Source organism: Panicum virgatum, chromosome 8N (genome assembly GCF_016808335.1).
Source record: "Panicum virgatum strain AP13 chromosome 8N, P.virgatum_v5, whole genome shotgun sequence".
In the NCBI taxonomy this organism is placed as follows: domain Eukaryota; kingdom Viridiplantae; phylum Streptophyta; class Magnoliopsida; order Poales; family Poaceae; genus Panicum; species Panicum virgatum.
This window is the reverse complement of record NC_053152.1, coordinates 25684630-25708027: the sequence shown is the minus strand read 5'-3', so window position 1 is coordinate 25708027 and position 23398 is coordinate 25684630. Positions and strand designations below refer to the sequence as shown.

General features: G+C 44.3%; 1 non-coding gene across 1 annotated transcript; it reads left to right on the top strand.

Moving 5' to 3' along the window:
• Positions 1–694: 694 nt before the first annotated feature.
• On the top strand, positions 695–801 carry LOC120687014. Its single transcript, XR_005680518.1, has one exon. It is a non-coding gene; the product is annotated as a small nucleolar RNA R71 (small nucleolar RNA).
• Positions 802–23398: the final 22597 nt, after the last annotated feature.

Sequence of the window (23398 nt, the reverse complement as noted above, 5' to 3'; positions counted from 1 at the left end):
AGCAGCGATTTGAGCCAGTTGTGTTTCTATCATTTTGTTGAAACTCAGTTGGTTTTTAAGTGTAGAAGAAAGAGTTTCAACTTTTACATTTATACTTTCCAAAATTTTATCATTGGTAGCAAGCTTTTTGTTTAAAGATTCGTTGATTTTAGCTTGGCCAAAAACAAGATCTCTCAAGGAGGGTTGGTTCGAATTGAAATTCAAATTGAAATTTGAATTGAAATTGTTACCTCCTCCTTGGAATGGTGGGCGTGCTTGAACCCACCCCTGGCCTCCTTGTGGACGGAACCCGGTGTTGTTGTTGTTGTTGATGATGTAAGCTGCGTCTTCATGGGTCTCAGGGCAGTCATTCCCTGAGTGTCCAACGTCACCACAAACCTCGCATTTTAAGTACGAGTTCATGGCATGGACGGGAACGGGCATTTGTTGCCGGTTCCCTTCAGCAAGCTTCTTCAGTAGGAGGTCCAGCTTGGCGGCAAGCATGTCTGTCTCCTTGATGGTATGCATTCCACCCTTGGTTCTGGGCTAGGAACGCTCCTCGTTCCAGCCCTAGTTAGAGACCATCTTTTCAATTAAGGTCGTGGCCTTGGCAATTGTAAGGTCCAGATAAGCTCCTCCAGCTGCAGCATCAAGATGGGCTCTGGATGTAGTCGTTAGCCCATTGTAGAAGCTTTGAAGCACGAGCCACTCGTCCATCCCATGATGAGGACAGGCGAGTATGTATTCTTGGAGTCTCTCCCAAGCTTCCAGGATGGATTCCGTCCCTGTCTGCTGGAAACATGAAATTCTTCCACGTAGACCATTTGTCTTGCCTAATGGAAAGAATTTGGCGAGGAACGCCGTGGAACACTTGTCCCACGTGCTGACGGCTTCCTTGTTCTGATAAAACCACTGTTTTACCTTCCCCAGGAGGGAGAAAGGAAACAGGCAGAGCCTGATGGCGTTAGCCGTAATGCCCCGTATGGTCACGGTCTTGCATAACTCTAGGAAGTTCTGGAGATGGGTGTTGGCATCCTCATTCGGCTTGCCACATAATGGGCTAGCCTGCACCATGTTTATGAGGCTGGACTTCAGCTCAAAGTTCACGTCCCCAACATCGACGTTGGGTCAAGTTGCCACAATGACAGCTGAGGGGACGGAGAAGTCGCAGAGAGTCTTCTCAGCCATGGGTTCAGTGATTGTTGATGGTGCTAGGGAAGCTAACTCGCTTGTCGACTGCGAGAGCGGAGGAGGGACGACGCGAGGTCGGACCGTTCTCACGAGCTTCTCGGGATTTTCAACGAAGTTTGTCGGCAAGGAGAAACCAGACATACACTACCCTGTTTTCATCCAATCAGGAGAAAACAAAAAGATAAACACATTAGCCTGTATAAGCAGTAGCTACCTCTTGCTCATATTGCCATGTTTATGTGCTTAGTAAAATCTTTACACCTAGTGCCATCCCCGGCAACGGCGCAAGAAATTCTTGTTGATATTTCTTAGTGCAATCACTAGGAACGGGGGGTGTCCCTAGCAATGGCGCCAGAAATGCCGTGTTGGTATGTCTTCACGTTTACAGAAAGATCCGCAAGCGCACGGATATACCGTTGTAGCATTTCACCAGGAAGTATTCAGGGTATCGTTATTTATATTTTCCCAAGGGATGGCGAAGTTGTGTAAAGATATTTACTAGTTCCATAACCATGACATTATGAAATAAGGTGCAGACTACTGACTATACAGTGGTAAGTGATAAGTAAAGGATAATCAGGGATAATGTGACACACACAGAACAACCAACTCTCATGAATAAAGAATAAACAAGCACACCTAAAGTTCGTGGGAGCATAGGCACAGATCCTAGTATACTATTCATGTTAGTAGATAAATTATGTTAGCCACATGCTTAGAGCTGCAGGTGCTAGGAAATTAGGGACATCGGGGAGAATGACCTGCACTGGAGAACATCCAGTCCCGTTTCATCTGTGCATGAACTCCTAAATGATACCCGAACGTCGGGGAGTACGCTAACCGAGAAGTAGCTTCCCGGCAGACCGACAGGGCTGTCACCACCTATGGTCTACCCCAGTCAAACCGTGGAGCACCGTCATATCCGAAGGATCCCGCATACCCGGGCACCATGCCCGCATATTAGGTCACTACCCTAGCATCCCTGGGTCCCCCACCCTTCGGATGGATAGGTAAGATGCTAAGGCAAGCCCGAAAGCACAACGAACCGATATCCTTACCCAGATCATCTGGTCTAAGCAAGCAAGTAGTATAACTTGATAAAGCATAGATCAAGGCTAAGCAAGCTACGAACATAGCAAGATAAACAAGAACAAACTCAGTATGAATAGCATAACGAAAGTCAGAATACAAAGCCATACCAGAGGCCGAGGATTGCTCGCCGACCCCGAGGACGACTAGATTCGCTGAAGAAGATGAAGTACTAGCCTAGCTCCACTACCCTAAAGAGTACAAGTCACAAGAGAGTGTGAGAGAGAAGCCTTCAAGTGGTGTGTATTGTGAGAGTGGTGGGAGGCCCCTTTTACAGCTCCTTGAGGTCGATTCCCGCCAAGATAAACATAGAAATGTTTGTAACCGGCTTCTGGAGAATCAGAGTGATCTTCCTGCCAATGTGCACCTGGACTGGCGTCTGTCCAAGTTCGGCCAAACCTTTGGTTCTACCGGCCCCACTTTGGCGGCTCCGGCCACCGCCTTTCTCTAGTACACAGCCTGGTGGCCCCTGATGTTGGTACGTCGGTGCCGGGGCTTCATTGGTCGGTTTGGTCTAGTTTCTGGGCCTCCTTTGCATGTGTTATGTAGGACGCGATCTTCTGTGACTTTGTCTGCATATTCTTCGTGTTTTCTTCTTATTCCGGACTTGTGCTCCTAAAAACATAAATCTTCGAAAACAACTATGGAGCTAGGTTAGTGATACAAATATACAAGTAAACCCTTTTATGAGTAGAGTTGACGGTCATATTTCATAGTTAACGACCGTCAACAATGTTCAGCTTGCCCAACTGCTGAGTAAGAGAGCTGAAACCTCTGGACGAAGCTGAACGTCAGGCAGTGGGTGGAATCCCACTGGAGTTGGAACTGGTGGACCGGTATTGTCGGTGTTTACCACCAAGCCTAGTCAGGGATACCCTTAGTAGTAATATCATACAATCAAACCAAGATGTGCAAGTGTGTGGATAAATAGAGGCTATCCTAATTCTATTATGCTCTTTGAAACACATCTCTGTCTTTATTTAGACTTTGAAGAAACCTTTTTGTGAGAAATGGGCTATCTTTTATTCCTTTCTTCCCTTTTTTTTCATGTCTCACTTTTTCTTTCATCACTTTTTTTATGATAGCCTCATGTCTCTTTTCACTACAAAACTTTTGAGAGAGAGATCATACAAATTTGGAGCATTTATTTTGATAAAGTCTAACCAAGATATTTTTGTTCACTCCTGGTGTAGGAGTAGAACATTTTTTTTGGTGGATCCTAAGTGGAATGTATGTCTTGCGCCTACTCCCAGTGTAGGAGTAGTGCAAATATTTGGTGGCGTGTACGTGATCTTGGTTTTAAAAGCATGATAAATTTCTTGACATGGGTCAACAAAGCTTGACAAAGCTCAATGCAATAACAAGCAGCAGAAGTAGAAGGGTTTCAAAATGTAACATGATATTTGGCCTTGGTAGGAATTTCTGTTACCATTGAGGAGTAAGTGAGACTATGGATTTTTTGTTATATTTTAGCAAAAGAAAATTCTCCAATTACTTTGAATAGAAAAGGATGGATTTCCATGCTAAAGCCATATCTCACTTCACAACAACTTAGGCAATATGTTTTTCCTAAATGTTTTTCCCACAAGCACCAAGGAAATGTAAGGAATAAAACTTATGTAGTCCATACTTAAAGAGCTATATTCTAATTTACTTTCAGATTTTAAATCTAAGTGTGGACTTTGGTTCTTTTTAAATTTTTGCAGAGTAAGAATAGAATAGGGAACATGCATATGAAAAGGTGGGAAGGAAATGATCAAACCAAGTTGTGTACATGCTCCTCCACCAATTCATGACGTGATTTGGTGCCTTTTGTTCATCAGTGGAGGTGTTGCACACCCCCACACTTCTTTGGAGTTATATCTGTTTTTTATTCAAAGACAAAACAAGTGAAAATAACAGGGACTCTTCTGGTTGGAAAGACCAGAGAGTCAAATTTATTGAACTAACAAACTATTCTAAAATTCTACAAGATTGAATATTTTAAATTGAATCATTAAATTGCAGAAATTCAATCGTGTCAATTTCTTCAATTTTTTCTAGTTCAAGAAAAAATTTAAACGTTGGCCATTTACCTTGAATACATTACCGTCATTACTTTGGACTGTGATGGCACCATGTGAAGAGGTCTCGATCACCTTGAATGGCCCTTCCCATTTACTCCAAAGTTTTCCATGACCAAAGAGTTTCACCCTTGAATTGAACATCAAAACCTTATCTCCCGGTTTGAACTCTTTGTGTTTGATTTTCTTGTCATGCCACCTCTTTGTTCTTTCTTTGTAGATCTTGGAGCTATGGTATGCTTTTTCTCTCCATTCCTCTAGCTCAGATATTTGCATTTGTCTCTTCCTACCAGCTAGGTGGAGGAGGTCCATATTCCACTTCTTGATGGGCCAATGGGCTCTGAACTCCAACTCCACGGGTAGATGGCATGTTTTTCCATATACCAGCTGGTATGGCAACATGCCTATGGGCGTCTTGTAAGCTGTTCGGTATGCCCATAGTGCACCATGCAGCTGGTTCTTCCAATTCTTCCCCATCTCATCCACGGTCTTCTACAGAATGTTCTTTATCTGTTTGTTTGATGTTTCAGCTTGACCATTTGTTTGGGGATGGTATGGAGTTGCAACATTGTGCTTAACTCCATGTTCGGCCAGGAGCTGCCGAAAGGTCTTGTCGATGAAGTGTGACCCTCCATCACTTATGACCATTCAGGGTGTTCCAAACCTTGGGAATATCACTTCTTGGAACATCTTTTTGGAGTGCTTGGAATCGTTAGATCGGCAGGGAAGTGCTTCAACCCATTTGGACACATAGTCCACTGCTACCAAAATATATTTAGCACCTCCAGACTTTGGGAATGGTCCCATGAAGTCTAACCCCCAGACATCAAACAACTCCACTTGGAGGTTGTTCATGAGAGGCATTGCATCCCGTGAGTTCATGCTTCCATGTTTCTGGCGTCTAGCACATCTTCTGACAAATTCTTTTGTATCTTGGTACATTGTTGGCCAGAAGAATCCGCTCTGCCAGATCTTGGCATGTGTATGGAATGCTCCGTAGGAGGTGTCCTCCATAGGGCGATGCATGACATCTTTTCATGATCTTTGTGCCTTCAACATTTGGGACACATCTCCTCAACAGCCCATCAGCACAAACTCAGTAGAGGTACGGGTCATCCCACAGGAGGGAACAGCTTAGATGCTTGAGTTTTCTCCTGTCCTCCCCTGGTGCAACATATCCTGCAACTATATAGTTGACAATATTTGCATACCATGAATTCGAGTCTGTTATCTTGAGGAGAGTGTCATCCCTAAGATAATCGTTAATGGGTAACTCATGTGTGTCCCTATGATGAAGTCTAGACAAGTGATCGGCTACCAAATTCTCTACCCCTTTCTTATCTCTTATTTCTATGTCAAACTCTTGGAGTAGAAGAATCCATTGGATGAGCCGAGGTTTAGCGTCTTTCTTAGTGAGGAGGTATTTGAGTGCAGCATGGTCTGTATAAACAATTACCTTTGCCCCCACTAAGTAAGATCTAAACTTGTCTATTGCAAAGACCACTGCCAACAACTCTTTCTCAGTTGTGGCATAGTTCAACTGTGCCCCAGATAAGGTCTTGCTAGCGTAGGATATAGCATAATGCTTTTTATCCTTTGTTTGGCCCAAAACGGCCCCGACAGCAAAGTCCCTAGCGTCGCACATGATTTCAAAGGGCAACTTCCAATCAGGTGGCTGGATGATTGGAGCTTAAATGAGTGCCTTTTTCAAGATTTGAAAGGCTTCATGGCACTCATTGTTAAAGATGAAAGGCGCATCTTTAGCCAAAAGGCTTGTCAGGGGTCTAGCGATTTGAGAAAAGTCTTTGATGAAATGCCTATAGAACCCTGCATGGTCTAAAAAGCTACGAATGCCTTTCACATTCGTGGGAGGTGGAAGTTGTTCAATGACCTCAATCTTTGCTTTGTCCACCTCTATCCCACGAGCGGACACCTTGTGTCCAAGCACTATCCCTTCCTAAACCATGAAATGGCATTTCTCCTAGTTTAGGACTAAGTTCTTTTCTTCACACTGTTGTAAGACATTTTCTAAATTCTCCAGAAAATATGTGAAGGTTTTGCCATAGACGGTAAAATCGTCCATGAATACCTCCATGATTTTCTCGATCATGTCGGAGAAGATAGACATCATGCACCGTTGGAAAGAAGCTGGAGCATTGCATAATCCGAACGGCATGCGTCGGTATGTGTAAGTTCCATACGGGCATGTAAATGTAGTCTTACTTTGGTCATCGGGGTGGATCGGGATTTGATGATACCCAGAGTACCCGTCAAGGAAACAAAAGAAGGAATGGTTCGCGAGGCATTCTAACATTTCGTCAATGAACGACAATGGGAAATGATCCTTCTTAGTGGCCTTGTTGAGTTTCCGGTAATCGATATACATCTGCAACCCCGTGACAGTCCTTTGAGGGATAAGTTCATTCTTTTCATTCTCAACGACTGTCATACCACCTTTCTTCGGTACGACCTGAACCGGGCTAACCCACTCGCTATGTGGCATGGGATAGATAATCCCAGCGTGAAAGAGTTTCATGACCTCTTTCTTAACAACCTCGCGCATAGCGTTGTTAAGTCTCCTTTGTGGTTCCCTCGATGGTGAAGAGTCAGGATCGATAGGGATTCTATGAGTGCAGAGAGTGGGACTAATCCCTTTAAGATCTTGGAGCGAGTAGCCTATGGCCTCTTTATGTATTTCTAGGACAGTGACAAGTTTTCGGGTTTCTTCTTGGGTGAGCTTGTCACTTATGATGACAGGAGTTTCACGGTTATTATCTAGAAAGACATATCTTAGGCCGGAGGGAAGGGGTTTGAGTTCGATTGACAATTCTGATGGCACCTCGGTTTGATCTAGCTCAATGGGTTATGCCAGCTCTTCTTCTTCTTCAGTGAAGTTTTCAAAGTCTAGAGCTGGTTCGGCCATGTTTTCTAGGTAAGCCATCATGACATTCTCCATAGGGTCTCGTTTGGGTTTAGGCTCCATTATCGCATTGTTTGAGTGTGAAAGTGGGACAGTGATAGAAGAACTTCCCAATTTCACATTCAAGATACCCTATTTTGGTCTTTCCTAAAAGAGTGTCCCTAAGGGTAAACCAATCAAGAGGGACATTTCCGAGACATCATAGATATGAAAATCCAGACGATACTTAGAATCTCTTATGCGCAAAGGAATAGACCTTATGATCCCATAGCTTTCAAGAATGACTCCCGAAGGAATTTTTAAAAGCTTATGAGATGGGATCACAAACTCGTTGGGGCAAAGCATTTTAGCTAAGACTTTTGGAATAATATTCATCCCAGCGGTCGAACAGTAGTGAGCCTCTAAGATGGTTTCTTTAAGGACACAAGGTAGAACATCAGATAGAGTGATGATTCGGGCTAACTCGGTGGATAACTCTGCTTCTACCGACCATTCACGACTCATGATGGCCGAGAGTCCTTTGATATGTTTTAGAAGGAAGGGCTCATTGTGCGGACAATCATCCTCTGTGCAGAGTGCACTAGAGGACTTGTACTGGTAAATTCAAGGCATTTCCAAAATCTCCAAAATGGTCTTCCTCGAATTCAAAGTGAAAAGAAGAGGGATGAGGTTCTTCATCCACTTGAGTTTGGTGCATTCCCTTAATGGGAGGTTCATTGGCAACCGGATCATTGGAGGGATTCAAAGGAATTTCTGAAACGGTTGCGAGTGCCTCCCCTTCTTGGTTGGGACTTGACTCCACTATTTCTTTAGGGGATTCAGCATATATGTCGGTGTAAGGGGTATTTTCAAGAATTTTTTTTAAGGATGGCCTTCCCCTCACTAATGGTCATGTGTTTGAATGAGCCTCAAGAAGAAATATCTAGGTAAATAGCAGCCTCTTTGCTTAGACCAAGATGGAAGTGATTCAAAAGGACGTGGTCAGGCAAAGAAAGGTTTGGGCCGGTATTTATAAGGTCTATGAACCTAGCCCAAGCAGCTCCTAGAGTCTCCTTCTCTTTCTGTCGGAAAGTAAGAATTTCTACACGAAGGGCACCAACTCGGGAATCTGGGAAGAAAGGGAGACAAAATTTGTCTCGAAGTTCGTCCCAATTTCCATTAACTCCACCAACGGTATGAGCATACAATTGTTTTGCTCTCCCCAAAAGGGAGAAAGGAAATAACATCCATTTAATGATCTCATGTGCCATGCCATCAATATGAAGGCAAGAACACAAATGCTCAAATTCCCGAAGGTGGGTATAAGGATTTTCATCTTCGTGCCCAAAGAAGGATTGGTCCCACACCATGGCTATGAAGCCAGGACAGAGTTCATAGCCAAAAGCTGTGATAGGTTTTGACGACTGTGGTGGCTCTAAGAACTCGCCCTTTGGTGCAGAGAACTGATGAATAGGAGTGGAGTCCATGTGGTGGGTGGTGGTTGATGGATGTGTGTAGCGAAAATGGCCTCTCATGCCATATTCCAATATAATGTTTTGGCGATTGATGACACACACAACACTTGGATTAATATGATTGTTAAGATGAACATTCCCAGGCTTTTAGGTTCAAGTGATGACAAAGAGAAGATAGGCGTAGCTAGGCCCGAAGGGCCGCCCCTACGGGGGTTCCGCTAGGGCATCAGAGCATCCGGTGGTAGTCGGAAGAACCGACGCCATGACACTTTGGTGCAGAAGGGAATCGAAGCCAAGTCAGCCTATAGGCACCGGTTGAACCGATGGTCCAAAATAGGGCATTTGTGCATTGGGTGTCCTTTGTACCAGAGACGATGTCAAGCGCCCAGGAGAAGTTTCTTCAGCACCGGTTCAACCGACGGTGCATCGGAGCATACCATCGGTGCAATGACATCAGCGCCCGGGAGAATATCCTTCAGCACCGGTTGAACCGGTGAGGCATCGGTGCATAGCATCGGTTCAACCGGTGGTCACTGCGTCAGCTGTCAGGAGTTCAACGGCTACTTCGGTTTATGAGTGACCGGAAGAACCGACGCTACCCCTGCCAGAAGCATCGGTTCTTCCGGTGATACGCAGATTTACAGTTGACCGTTGGAGCAACGGCTACAAGACTTGGTGGCCTATATATACGCCTCACCCCATCCATTTGAAGTGTGCTGGAGTTGCTGGACATCCCACACACACCTAAGAACATCTCCAACCACCATAGAGCTTCATTGTACATCATATAGGCTTAAGCACACTTGTGAGAGTGCTTAGTGCTTGTAATAGGGATTAGTTCTTGCGAGAGCTCCCTTGAGAGAAGTCTTGCTGCGGCAAGCAACTTGTGATCCATCGTGTGACCCTCCGTCTTGGTGTGGAGTGGCAACGACACTTTGTGCAGGGGAAGAGGAGGCCCCTTCCTTGGTGGAGAAGCTCCGTAGTGGATTTCGGCCGGGTGACCGAGAGAGACGGTGGCGGTGCACGAGACTCGGTGTCTTGTGGGCACTTGCCTTTGCTTGCCGGCATCGCCATTGGTGGCGTAGTGCAAGACGGTGATCGGAAGAGCCTCGGTGTCCCGTGGGCGTAGGCGTTTGTGCCGAACCACGTTACATGACCGTGTCTACTCGGGAGTTTGCATCCCTCTTGCACTTACCTCTTTACTTACCGCATTACGTTTCCGCATTTACTCTATCTTGCGTACCTTTACTTTCCTAGTTAGTATGATTAGGATTGGCTAGGTTGCAAGTCTTTTAAAAGTAAGTAGAGAGTAGCATAGATAAACCTTAGTCATAACTAGCATGTATAGGACGTGTTAGGTTTATCCTATGCAAGTAGTTTGAGCCCTAGGTTAAAAAGCGATTAGCGACCCTATTCACCCCCTCCCCCTCTAGGGTCGGACACCCCGGTGATCCTTACAATGTGGTGAGGTGAAATTGGTGGTGCTAAATGTAAAAGGATACACGGATGACTTGGTTCGATTCTAGAACAGGTACCGTTCCCCGGCAACGGCGCCAGAAAGCTTGTTGGTATTTGTTAACGCAAACAGATAAATCCGCAAGCGCACGGATACCACTGTAGCTTTCACCCGAAGTATTCCAAGGTATCGATTTCCATGGAGAACGAGAAGTGAACTAGAAAAGGGCCAAGGTCATCCAAAGAAAAGGTAGAAAGAATGTTTTTGTAGGAAGAGAGGGTCGCCTAAGGTACTTCTAAGATTACCAGATGCTAAAGGGTCAGGCTCACTAAACTTCACTTACTTCGTAGCGACGGTACCTTTCCGATCCTCGAAAAGACTAGGAAACGATGATCGGGGTCAGGCCGCCAATAGCCCTACAAAAACACCAACCCGAATGTGGTGGAATACAAAGGCCTGGCCGGAGCTGTCACCTCCAGGGCTACCACAACTATCTGTGGGGTTGGGTGCAAACTCAGGTAAGCACAAGCCTAGACACTACGTCTATGCTAATGATTACTACTCTAACCCGGTACCTGGACTAGAGCACTCGGTCGAGCGGAATTCCCGTAAGTGAAATAAAGCAAGAAATGAATTTAGACAAATAATAAGCTCAGAAATACCTAATGATAACATGGATGCAACTCGAGTTGAAGCAGATCCGTAGAGGTACAAAAGCTGAGGAGGTTCCGACAACCCCGGCTCCTCCTCCTCTCTTCCACTCTCTCTCTCTCCTCCTCTTTTCTAAATACACAACTAGGTGGAGAACACCTAGAGGGACACTACTACAAGGATAAGATGGAGAAAAAGCTCAAGTGTAGGTGTGTTGAGAGGGGTGAGGGAGGCCCCTTTTATAGTCCTAATAGGTCGGTTCCTGGGTGAGATAAGGGCGGGAACACTGATAAACGCCTTCTAGAGGATAAGCTTAAACTTCCCACCAAAACTAAGCCTGAACCGCCTCAGTACGGGTTGGGCCCATCTGTGGGTTTGGCCGAACCCCGTTTGCGGCGGTTTGGGCCCATCTTTGGCCGGTGCACTCCTTGTGGGCCCATTGTTCAGGATTCACAGTGCCCGGCCTTGGTTGGTCCGTTTGCTTTGTCAAATGGGCCTCTTTTGGATGTGTAACGTAGGCAGCGATGTTCTGTGTATTTCTGTTGTGTCTTCTGCATTTTTTCATGTTATTTCCGACTTGTGTCCCTGCAATCAACAATTCACCAACACTCGTGGAATTTATTAGTAATAATTCCTACCACTACTGTTGATGTTCATTCTTTATGTTTTTATGCAGGAGTTGATGGCAAATATTTTGCACTTATGGACCGTCACAATATGGGAGGTCTTCGCTTGGATTGGGGCAATGGATGGTCCCCCTGGAGTTGGTTTTATGGTCAGGGAGGAGTTGATGGGTTTCCTTCCTCCGACTAAGCTTTTTCTTGATCGATTGCAGGGCAGCAGGATTTCCGGAAATAGTGGCTAGGTTTTCTGATTCTGTTAGGATTTTAGAATTTTTGACCCCCAAGAAAACAGTGGCTTGGTTTTGTCTACACACAATTATCTACTTGATCGAGTTGACCGATGAGATCGCCCGATCGGGGGTAGTGTAACCTGGTTATCCGAGGTTTTGCGGCAATCGGAGTGCCGTTTTTCCCTAGAGTGCTTTCAGCAATGTTGACACACTCTAGGAGGGAGTCATCCACTTGATCTAGATAGCCTAGGACGTGATTTGGTTGTTGGTGTACTGTATGACTCATGACGTAGGGGACACCACTGTTGGCATTTGTCAACGCAAACAGATAAATCCGCAAGCGCACGGATGCCATTGTAGCTTTCACCCAAGAGTATTCCAGGGTATTGTATTTATCCTCAGAGAAGCAATGGTTAAAGAAGTTGATAGATAGCCATCACGTAACTGCTAGCTAGTATACCGACTAGACTTTTATCGGGTAAGATATGGAATAGGAGTTTTGGATAAGTGACACACACTAGAGAACTCCAGGGTAAGATAGCAGAGCAGACAAGCAAAGCTTGGAGGTCAACGAGAGAGGACAAGGTTCCAATTTACTTCTCCAATACTGCGGTTCTACTCTAATCCACACCAAAGGGGTAAACTAAGCAAAGGTCAAACGGAGCGATCACACCTTGGCACATCGGGGTGACGGTACCTTTCTGATCCTCGACAAGACTGGGAAGGGGTGATCGGGGTCAGGCTGCCAACAGCCCTATGAAACACCAACCCGAACGTGGTGGAATACACAGGCCTGGTCGGAGCTGTCACCTCCGGGGCTACCACAACTATCCGTGGGGTTGGGCGCAACCTCAGGAAATCGAAAGTATAGACACCACGTCTACAGTATCGATTACTACTCTAGCCACAATTGACAACCTGAGCATTCGGTCAAACAGAGATCCCGTGCCAAAATATAAACACTACACTTAACCATGCTTAACTAACACACTAAGGTAAGAAATAGATAACCATGAAGACATTTCAGTAAATAGAGAAGAATAAGATAAAGCACTTGAGTCTTACAAAGGGGTCGAGACAAGATTTGCCAGACTGCCGAGGGCTCCTCCAAAACCTTGCACTACTCTCCCTGTGGCAGAACCGCCTAAATTATCCCGGCTCAAGTGCGTAAACCATCACCATAAAGGCAACATTAGCTTAAACGCACTTCAAACGGAACAATTTTTGGTCTGTCGGGTAACGTCCCGATACAACCACCGATTCTCGGATCGAACAAGCATACCCCGCACGAAGGCGAGTTCAGAGATATTACAACCACAATTTTACAACTCAGGCATAATAACGATTACAAACCAGTTAAACACATTATTACAAAGCCAACTTAAATAAAACAGTTATACAAGCTATGATTATAAGTTCAGAGTCTAAACAGCGGAAGATGAAACACGATGACTACAACACGTCGCAAAAGTATACCAAGCTAGCCAAAGCATGGTATCACTCGTCATAGTCATTGCCGGCCGAAGACGTATCCCATTCTACGGACCAGCCAGGAGGCAATGAGCAAGGATAGGTTAAGCTAGCGATCTGATCCTCAAAACTCATACCTGAAAAAGAGTTTCACCAGCAAGGCTGAGTATTCTAATACTCAGCAAGACTTAACCGACAACGGGTATAAGTAGCCCACTTTAACTAGACTATGCAAGGCTTTGTGAGGCTCTGGTTTTCCTTTTTGCTGAAAAGCAATAAAGAGTATGTCCTACTTTCAAGTTTTAGCTTCAAGATTCTAGTTGATTAACCATTCTATGTAAGCATCTACTATCCAATCATGGTGGAACTTCTAAGCAAACATCAAGATTAATAAGAATATTGTTGCTCTTATTACTCTGTGTGGCAGATCAATTAAGCAGTCTCATTTCATCGTGAGAGGCGGACGATTCTGAATCGAAATTCAACCTTGCAAGGATAACCTAGCACACACGTCTGGAACACCGTCGGATCATTCCCAAACAACCGTTGACCTTTCTTTCCGGCTTGTGGATAGTGTCACTCTCCCCGACTACAGGGCTCCAAGGCCGAACCTTGTCCCTTGAAGTCGTAGTGTTGCGCAACATAATAATAAAACCTATCCCTACTGAGAGAGTGAAAGGTATATCCACTCCCCGGTCCAATCGGCTACTAGGCTTGCCGCGTACCATATTTACGGCATGTGGCAAGTACTTTCAAAAACTTAACCGGCACTACCACACACCGCGACCTTAGCAAGTTCATCAACACAGACGGGGTATCACATAAGGTCATGATATCGAACACAACCCCGTCCGTCGTCCTTATATTGATAACAGAAAGTAAACAATCAGTTCCTATAAAGCTCGCGAGTGACAGGCAATCACTCGACTTTTACCGGTCCTATAAGCTTAGCAAGTAGTCGAACTCAGGTCTAGTGTTCAGTACATAGGTTCCTAGGATCATGCATCTAGGGTTTCAATTCAACTCCTATGAACTGTAAATGCACAAGTAAAATAATACAGTAAATGATATTAATTTGAAGTATAGGTTATGTCCGGGGCTTGCCTTCTCGGTAGTCGCTAACTATTTCAGCTCTAGGCTCTTCCGAACTTTGGTCCGGGGCTTCAGTTAGTACAGCAGTGTTTACTTGAGCTTCGAGATCACCTCCGTCAGACTCCGGAATCAACTCGTACGTCCCGTCCGATAAGGCAGTCGTGTCTATATGTAATGCAAGAACAATATTATAAACATACATGGGCAATCGTTTATAGAGTAGTTAAATAACAAATTTAACTACACAAGGCATCATGATCAACAGCACAAAAGAAGTTAACTAACTTCATAAAATGAGTGGTGGTGATTTCCTATACGATTAAGTCATGGTTTGTAAATAAATCAACAACTCAGAATACAAATAGTAATAAAATCTACCAAAATTACACTAAACAGAACATGAACAAAGCAATCTACCCTACAAAAATCATATCAAGACATGTGACCATTTAATCACAATAAATCATTTATGCAGGCAACACCTAGTACAAGCTTGAATTATACAGATCAAAATAGAGCAAAACAGAAGCTCAACATTTAACAGGAGATCTACACAGGGATGATTTATATACTGTGAATTTTTCATGATTTTATCTACACAGAATTAATTCTGAGAAAATAAATAAAACAGACATCATTTTAGAAAGATTCAATTTTAGCTTCTGTTCTAGCCATGAACTAAGGCTTAAACTTCCTGGACAAGTTAAGGTATTCCAGATGAACACTCAGGAATATTTTCAGGATTTAACAAGAAAAGAAACTATTTATCATAAATAAAGTGTACTAAACAAAGTTTAAATCAAAGAAAAATCTACACAAGAGAACTGATCATGAAATTTTTATAGCAAAGCTAGTGTAACATGAGTAAACTACCACAAAAGTTTCAGAGCAAGACCAGCTTTCAAGCATTAAATAAGAAAAAGACTAAACATCTAGTATTTATATACCTAGTAACACAAATCAAGGTCTACAGCAAAAACTTGTAACTAAAGCCTAACATATTATGGTTCTACTGCATAGAGCTCTTCAAGAGGATTCCAAAACATCAAGATTTTCTATTTTATGAATTTTCTGCGAATTGATCTAGAATTTCAAAGTTCACAGCAAACTAAAACAAACAAGTCCTTATAGCACTATTTCCCTGAGTCACTGACATCGCAGACAACCCCCTGGGGTTTATCAAATTCAAACCCGAGGTCCTCGGGTCGGGTCAGAGGGGGAGCGCGGGTTTGACCGGCGATTTCCCGGCGAGGGGCTCACCGGCGGCGAGGGTGGAGGGGTGCGTGAGCCTCACGGGTTCAAGGCGCACCTCTGGGTGCTTGGAATCAAGGCTAGGGCGGTCGGAGGTGGGGTGTCGACGGCGAGCGGCGGCTTGCGGGCTCGGAGCATGGCGGCGGGGTAGCTCCGGTGAGGTTTGGGCGAGGGGAAGTGGCCTGGGAGCTGCGCTAGGACAAGGCGGCGCTAATGGTGGGGGCTGTAGGGGTGGAGCGGGTTTGGTGTGGCGGCTCCGCGGCAGGGTGAGCTCGCCGGGGTTCGGGTGGTGCGGCGGCGGCGTTCCGAGGCGTGGGAGCGAGGGGAGAGGAAAGGGACGAACGAAATCGATTGCTGGGGTTTATGTAGTGCTTAGGCGCTCGCTAGAAGAGGCCGGCGCCTGCTGCAGCTGGCTCTCCACTGCGACGGCGAGGTGGCGGCCGCCGGGGCGGTTCTGGAAGCGGCGGGGCGCGTGACACGGCCGGGGAGGCTCCAGCGCGAGGCAACAGGAGGGGGAGGTGGTCGTCCGCGACGCGTGGGCGCCAGCGCACGGCGGAGTAATGGCCGGAATGGCCGGGAAGGCGTCGGCGGCGGCGCTGTCGGTGGCGTCGGCGGCGAGAACAGAGCAGGGAGGTGGGAGATGGTCATAAGGGTCGATTTGTAATTACCAAAAATTACAGGGACCTCTCTGTAAACAAGCAATAACTTTTAAACTAAAGCTCAAATGAAAAAGTGCCCAACATGAAAGTTGTTCAACTTTTCAAGATCTACAACTTTGATGTTGTGCAAAAATTTATTTGACCAAAGATTCAAGAGCTAAAATTAAAATCATTGAAGAGATTTTGAATTCTAGGAAATTTGTCTTTTTCAAAGCAAATTCACTTCAACTCTAGACTAAAAAGCAAAAATGGCTGCCATGCATTAAATGCACTGAAATTTTGCGAAAACACCCTCCACTAAAGCTATAATTACACAACCTATTCAACACAACTGCAGAAAGGACCTTGCATAAAATCATAATTACACATATAACCTTTATATTTACAAAAAGATCCTTTTTCAAGCAATTCAAGCACATGATGCATAATTTGATTCTAATTACCCTAAATTGGCTATTTAAAACTCTGGGCCGTTACAGCCTACCCCCCTTAAAAAGAATCTCGTCCCGAGATTCCGAACGAAAAACTCTCAAGAGAGGAGTAGACTAACCATCAAAGCCAACAGAACAAAGTCACAATAAAGAAGGTTGATGTTGACGATATGATCTTTTGTAGATAAGGATTGAGAACTTAGAGAAAGTTCAAGAAACAAGGTAGGAATTTATGAGCGAGGGGAAAAACTGTGCGATTGTGTGAACTAATCAATTGTTTTTCCACACTAAAGGCTCTAGGATTTCATTCTTTGCAGCAAAAGTCGGTGGATAAAACATGAGATCACAATCACCATCAAAGTCGGCTGGAAAAGACCGGTGGATTATTCTCGTACTAACATATAGTAGGATTTTTGTAAAGAAGAGAGGACCTAAGTTCTGGAAGAATCAAGGTCTCAACCTGGTGGTGAATCTAGATAAAATAGATATCAAGGGGAGTTTTTGCTCAAGGACATTTTTGCTCAAACTGTTGATTAGATTAAACAATATGATGCGAGATGCATATGCTCGATGACCATGAGAATGATGCATCCTCGAGATGTATGATTGCAATGCTGGTGCAATGCAATAACGAAATATTTTATACACAATTGAAACGGTGCTTATGACACAATGTAATTGCCACGATGCGGACCTAAATTTGCATACACTCTGATGATGCTCTTGATGGATGCATGTATGAAAATGCATAAGCATGATGCCCACAAGGGTGAGTTGATGATGCACACAGCGCAATGCGCATATCGTACCCATATTCCCCCGGCTAAAACTCGTTAGCCCTATACACTTGAGGAAGGATCAGGGGTTAGGACACTAGTAAGGTTGCATAGAAGGGGATTGCAGTGAGTTACGTCACACATACCTTGACACCAGCGCGCTCCTAGTAGCTCAATCATGTGGCTGCAGCACACACGAGAGTCTAGGTTTCATCGCGGCATCAAGGTTATATGACTAAACTCCACCACAAAAGAAAACAAGAGTGGCAACCCAATAGCGCCAGCAACGATAAGATAGGAACCGAAGACAACCCACAAAGTGGTACTCAAACGTATACCCATTAGTCAGTCTATAGATTCCCTATCATGATGCAACACTATGCATTGACGAATGACATGAACATGATGTGATGCATGATTATTGCATCAAGGACTGTATTTCAAAAGTTTACTACAGATTCAAAACTCAACACTATGCATTGTATTATCAAGAAACTTTTTAATTTAACCAAAATTAACTGAGCAAGAATGAAAATATAGAATTTAGATATCAAAATAGCCAGTAAGATCCGGCATAACACCAAGAGGAATAGAATGACTATTGACGGGGTTTTGTTAACAAACATCATGGCTTAACCAGGGAGCCATGAAGGAAAAGGAATAATGGTTTTGATAGGAATAGATTCAAGTCATTGATCAAGAGTTGGATTGATTAACTATCTAAGATCAATGGTAAGGTTCATATAAAATCCATAGCCACTAACTTACAAAAGACCTTCTCAAATAAAGCTTTTTAAGAAGAAAGTGGAGAAAATATGATTCTGATTCAAAGAATTATCTGGTTTCACCAACTTCAGAAAGTAACAACCTCCAAGTGGTACTGGTTCACCATTTGAGATTCTAAGGAATGAAAAGATCCTTATAACAACAAGATGGGGCTTAGGATGAAGGCACGACTCAAAACCATCTTTTTCATCCAAGAAAGTCTAAGCGTTTTAACAAGCATGCTCCTAAAATCAAAATTTAACTCACTCATGATTTAAACACACTAACATTTATCTATGAGGATTCATACTAGAAATTCCTTACAAAACTTATGTAACAACTGCCAATATTATGAACCAATCAAACATCAACCAAATATGTATGCACGTCCTGACCGTCCTCACAAAATAAACAACTGCCAACTAAAGTTGGTCTTACGTGGTTAGCACGGTGGTATACATAAATACGGCTCTCCCTATATAGCTAGTCGATACATTCTAACCGTTCTTATCTTATCGAATCGCGGTTAGTGTTCCTGCAGAAGATTGACAGAACATATATATATATATCCAATGAACCTTTCATGCCAGCACTCATGAAAGCGTTCCCAAACATTACCGCTCACTATAGAAGCGGCAGCCATACAATTTCCGCCGTATGGCCAACGTTAACATACGCTACCCAGAGGCGTATTCACAAGTTCCTTTACTCCCAATATAGTCGACCGAGATCGATATATTGGCAGCAGCTCAAGTAGGCCACTGCTTGAGCACAGCGTTCGGTTCACATCGCCGACGGGAAGGTCAGACTCTCTCAGCTGACTGAGTACACTTTACTTCCAATATAGTCAACTAACAGTCGGTATATTGGAAGCACCTCAAGTAAGCCACTGCTTGAGGGCAGCGTTCGGCTCGCATCACCGACAGGAAGGTCAGACTCTCTCAGCTGACTGAGGATCCTTACCATCTTACCTCAATGTAGGTGCGTCGTTACAGGAATTAAGAGTTGCTTGTGAGTATGGTTTGACAAGATGTAAAGTGCTGGAAGTCAGATAACATAAACCATACAGAAATAACCACCTAGTAATTCCCATAAATTCCCTAGGACTTTACGTTCTAAGCACAACTCTTAACGAATCCAACGTAGTTTTCCGAAATATCTTGTTCTTTCAATTTTATAAGAAAACCAGTTTTTAAGGTTCCAACACCTCTGGTGTATGCTTGCAGCTCTGATACCAGCTGTGGCAGAACCGCCTAAATTATCCCGGCTCAAGTGCGTAAACCATCACCATAAAGGCAACATTAGCTTAAACGCACTTCAAACGGAACAATTTTTGGTCTGTCGGGTAACGTCCCGATACAATCACCGATTCTCGGATCGAACAAGCATACCCCGCACGAAGGCGAGTTCAGAGATATTACAACCACAATTTTACAACTCAGGCATAATAACGATTACAAACCAGTTAAACACATTATTACAAAGCCAACTTAAATAAAACAGTTATACAAGCTATGATTATAAGTTCAGAGTCTAAACAGCGGAAGATGAAACACGATGACTACAACACGTCGCAAAAGTATACCAAGCTAGCCAAAGCATGGTATCACTCATCATAGTCATTGCCGGCCGAAGACGTATCCCATTCTACGGACCAGCCAGGAGGCAATGAGCAAGGATAGGTTAAGCTAGCGATCTGATCCTCAAAACTCATACCTGAAAAAGAGTTTCAACAGCAAGGCTGAGTATTCTAATACTCAGCAAGACTTAACCGACAACGGGTATAAGTAGCCCACTTTAACTAGACTATGCAAGGCTTTGTGAGGCTCTGGTTTTCCTTTTTGCTGAAAAGCAATAAAGAGTATGTCCTACTTTCAAGTTTTAGCTTCAAGATTCTAGTTGATTAACCATTCTATGTAAGCATCTACTATCCAATCATGGTGGAACTTCTAAGCAAACATCAAGATTAATAAGAATATTGTTGCTCTTATTACTCTGTGTGGCAGATCAATTAAGCAGTCTCATTTCATCGTGAGAGGCGGACGATTCTGAATCGAAATTCAACCTTGCAAGGATAACCTAGCACACACGTCTGGAACACCGTCGGATCATTCCCAAACAACCGTTGACCTTTCTTTCCGGCTTGTGGATAGTGTCACTCTCCCCGACTACAGGGCTCCAAGGCCGAACCTTGTCCCTTGAAGTCGTAGTGTTGCGCAACATAATAATAAAACCTATCCCTACTGAGAGAGTGAAAGGTATATCCACTCCCCGGTCCAATCGGCTACTAGGCTTGCCGCGTACCATATTTACGGCATGTGGCAAGTACTTTCAAAAACTTAACCGGCACTACCACACACCGCGACCTTAGCAAGTTCATCAACACAGACGGGGTATCACATAAGGTCATGATATCGAACACAACCCCGTCCGTCGTCCTTATATTGATAACAGAAAGTAAACAATCAGTTCCTATAAAGCTCGCGAGTGACAGGCAATCACTCGACTTTTACCGGTCCTATAAGCTTAGCAAGTAGTCGAACTCAGGTCTAGTGTTCAGTACATAGGTTCCTAGGATCATGCATCTAGGGTTTCAATTCAACTCCTATGAACTGTAAATGCACAAGTAAAATAATACAGTAAATGATATTAATTTGAAGTATAGGTTATGTCCGGGGCTTGCCTTCTCGGTAGTCGCTAACTATTTCAGCTCTAGGCTCTTCCGAACTTTGGTCCGGGGCTTCAGTTAGTACAGCAGTGTTTACTTGAGCTTCGAGATCACCTCCGTCAGACTCCGGAATCAACTCGTACGTCCCGTCCGATAAGGCAGTCGTGTCTATATGTAATGCAAGAACAATATTATAAACATACATGGGCAATCGTTTATAGAGTAGTTAAATAACAAATTTAACTACACAAGGCATCATGATCAACAGCACAAAAGAAGTTAACTAACTTCATAAAATGAGTGGTGGTGATTTCCTATACGATTAAGTCATGGTTTGTAAATAAATCAACAACTCAGAATACAAATAGTAATAAAATCTACCAAAATTACACTAAACAGAACATGAACAAAGCAATCTACCCTACAAAAATCATATCAAGACATGTGACCATTTAATCACAATAAATCATTTATGCAGGCAACACCTAGTACAAGCTTGAATTATACAGATCAAAATAGAGCAAAACAGAAGCTCAACATTTAACAGGAGATCTACACAGGGATGATTTATATACTGTGAATTTTTCATGATTTTATCTACACAGAATTAATTCTGAGAAAATAAATAAAACAGACATCATTTTAGAAAGATTCAATTTTAGCTTCTGTTCTAGCCATGAACTAAGGCTTAAACTTCCTGGACAAGTTAAGGTATTCCAGATGAACACTCAGGAATATTTTCAGGATTTAACAAGAACAGAAACTATTTATCATAAATAAAGTGTACTAAACAAAGTTTAAATCAAAGAAAAATCTACACAAGAGAACTGATCATGAAATTTTTATAGCAAAGCTAGTGTAACATGAGTAAACTACCACAAAAGTTTCAGAGCAAGACCAGCTTTCAAGCATTAAATAAGAAAAAGACTAAACATCTAGTATTTATATACCTAGTAACACAAATCAAGGTCTACAGCAAAAACTTGTAACTAAAGCCTAACATATTATGGTACTACTGCATAGAGATCTTCAAGAGGATTCCAAAACATCAAGATTTTCTATTTTATGAATTTTCTACGAATTGATCTAGAATTTCAAAGTTCACAGCAAACTAAAACAAACAAGTCCTTATAGCACTATTTCCCTGAGTCACTGACATCGCAGACAACCCCCTGGGGTTTATCAAATTCAAACCCGAGGTCCTCGGGTCGGGTCAGAGGGGGAGTGCGGGTTTGACCGGCGATTTCCCGGCGAGGGGCTCACCGGCGGCGAGGGTGGAGGGGTGCGTGAGCCTCACGGGTTCAAGGCGCACCTCTGGGTGCTTGGAATCGAGGCTAGGGCGGTCGGAGGTGGGGTGTCGACGGCGAGCGGCGGCTTGCGGGCTCGGAGCACGGCGGCGGGGTAGCTCCGGTGAGGTTTGGGCGAGGGGAAGTGGCCTGGGAGCTGCGCTAGGACAAGGCGGCGCTAATGGTGGGGGCTGTAGGGGTGGAGCGGGTCTGGGGTGGCGGCTCCGCGGCAGGGTGAGCTCGCCGGGGTTCGGGTGGTGCGGCGGCGGCGTTCCGAGGCGTGGGAGCGAGGGGAGAGGAAAGGGACGAACGAAATCGATTGCTGGGGTTTATGTAGTGCTTAGGCGCTCGCTAGAAGAGGCCGGCGCCTGCTGCAGCTGGCTCTCCACTGCGACGGCGAGGTGGCGGCCGCCGGGGCGGTTCTGGAAGCGGCGGGGCGCGTGGCACGGCCGGGGAGGCTCCAGCGCGAGGCAACAGGAGGGGGAGGTGGTCGTCCGCGACGCGTGGGCGCCAGCGCACGGCGGAGTAATGGCCGGAATGGCCGGGAAGGCGTCGGCGGCGGCGCTGTCGGTGGCGTCGGCGGCGAGAACAGAGCAGGGAGGTGGGAGATGGTCATAAGGGTCGATTTGTAATTACCAAAAATTCCAGGGATCTCTCTGTAAACAAGCAATAACTTTTAAACTAAAGCTCAAATGAAAAAGTGCCCAACATGAAAGTTGTTCAACTTTTCAAGATCTACAACTTTGATGTTGTGCAAAAATTTATTTGACCAAAGATTCAAGAGCTAAAATTAAAATCATTGAAGAGATTTTGAATTCTAGGAAATTTGTCTTTTTCAAAGCAAATTCACTTCAACTCTAGACTCAAAAGCAAAAATGGCTGCCATGCATTAAATGCACTGAAATTTTGCGAAAACACCCTCCACTAAAGCTATAATTACACAACCTATTCAACACAACTGCAGAAAGGACCTTGCATAAAATCATAATTACACATATAACCTTTATATTTACAAAAAGATCCTTTTTCAAGCAATTCAAGCACATGATGCATAATTTGATTCTAATTACCCTAAATTGGCTATTTAAAACTCTGGGCCGTTACACTCCCTAACTCCCAACTCCAACTAGTGCTACTCTACTACATCTTGGAATGGTGGTGTTGCTCCATGGTGGTGTGTGTTGGAGTGGAGGTGTGGGTGTCCTTTTATAGCTCTTCCAAGGTGGTGCTGAAGCTAGCGCGTGCACTTCACGCAGGTAGGTTGGCTGCTTAGCTTCCACGTGAAAGATGGGCTCGAGGCGTGACAAAGTGAGGCCGGCCAGCCTGGGATCTCCGCCAAATCTG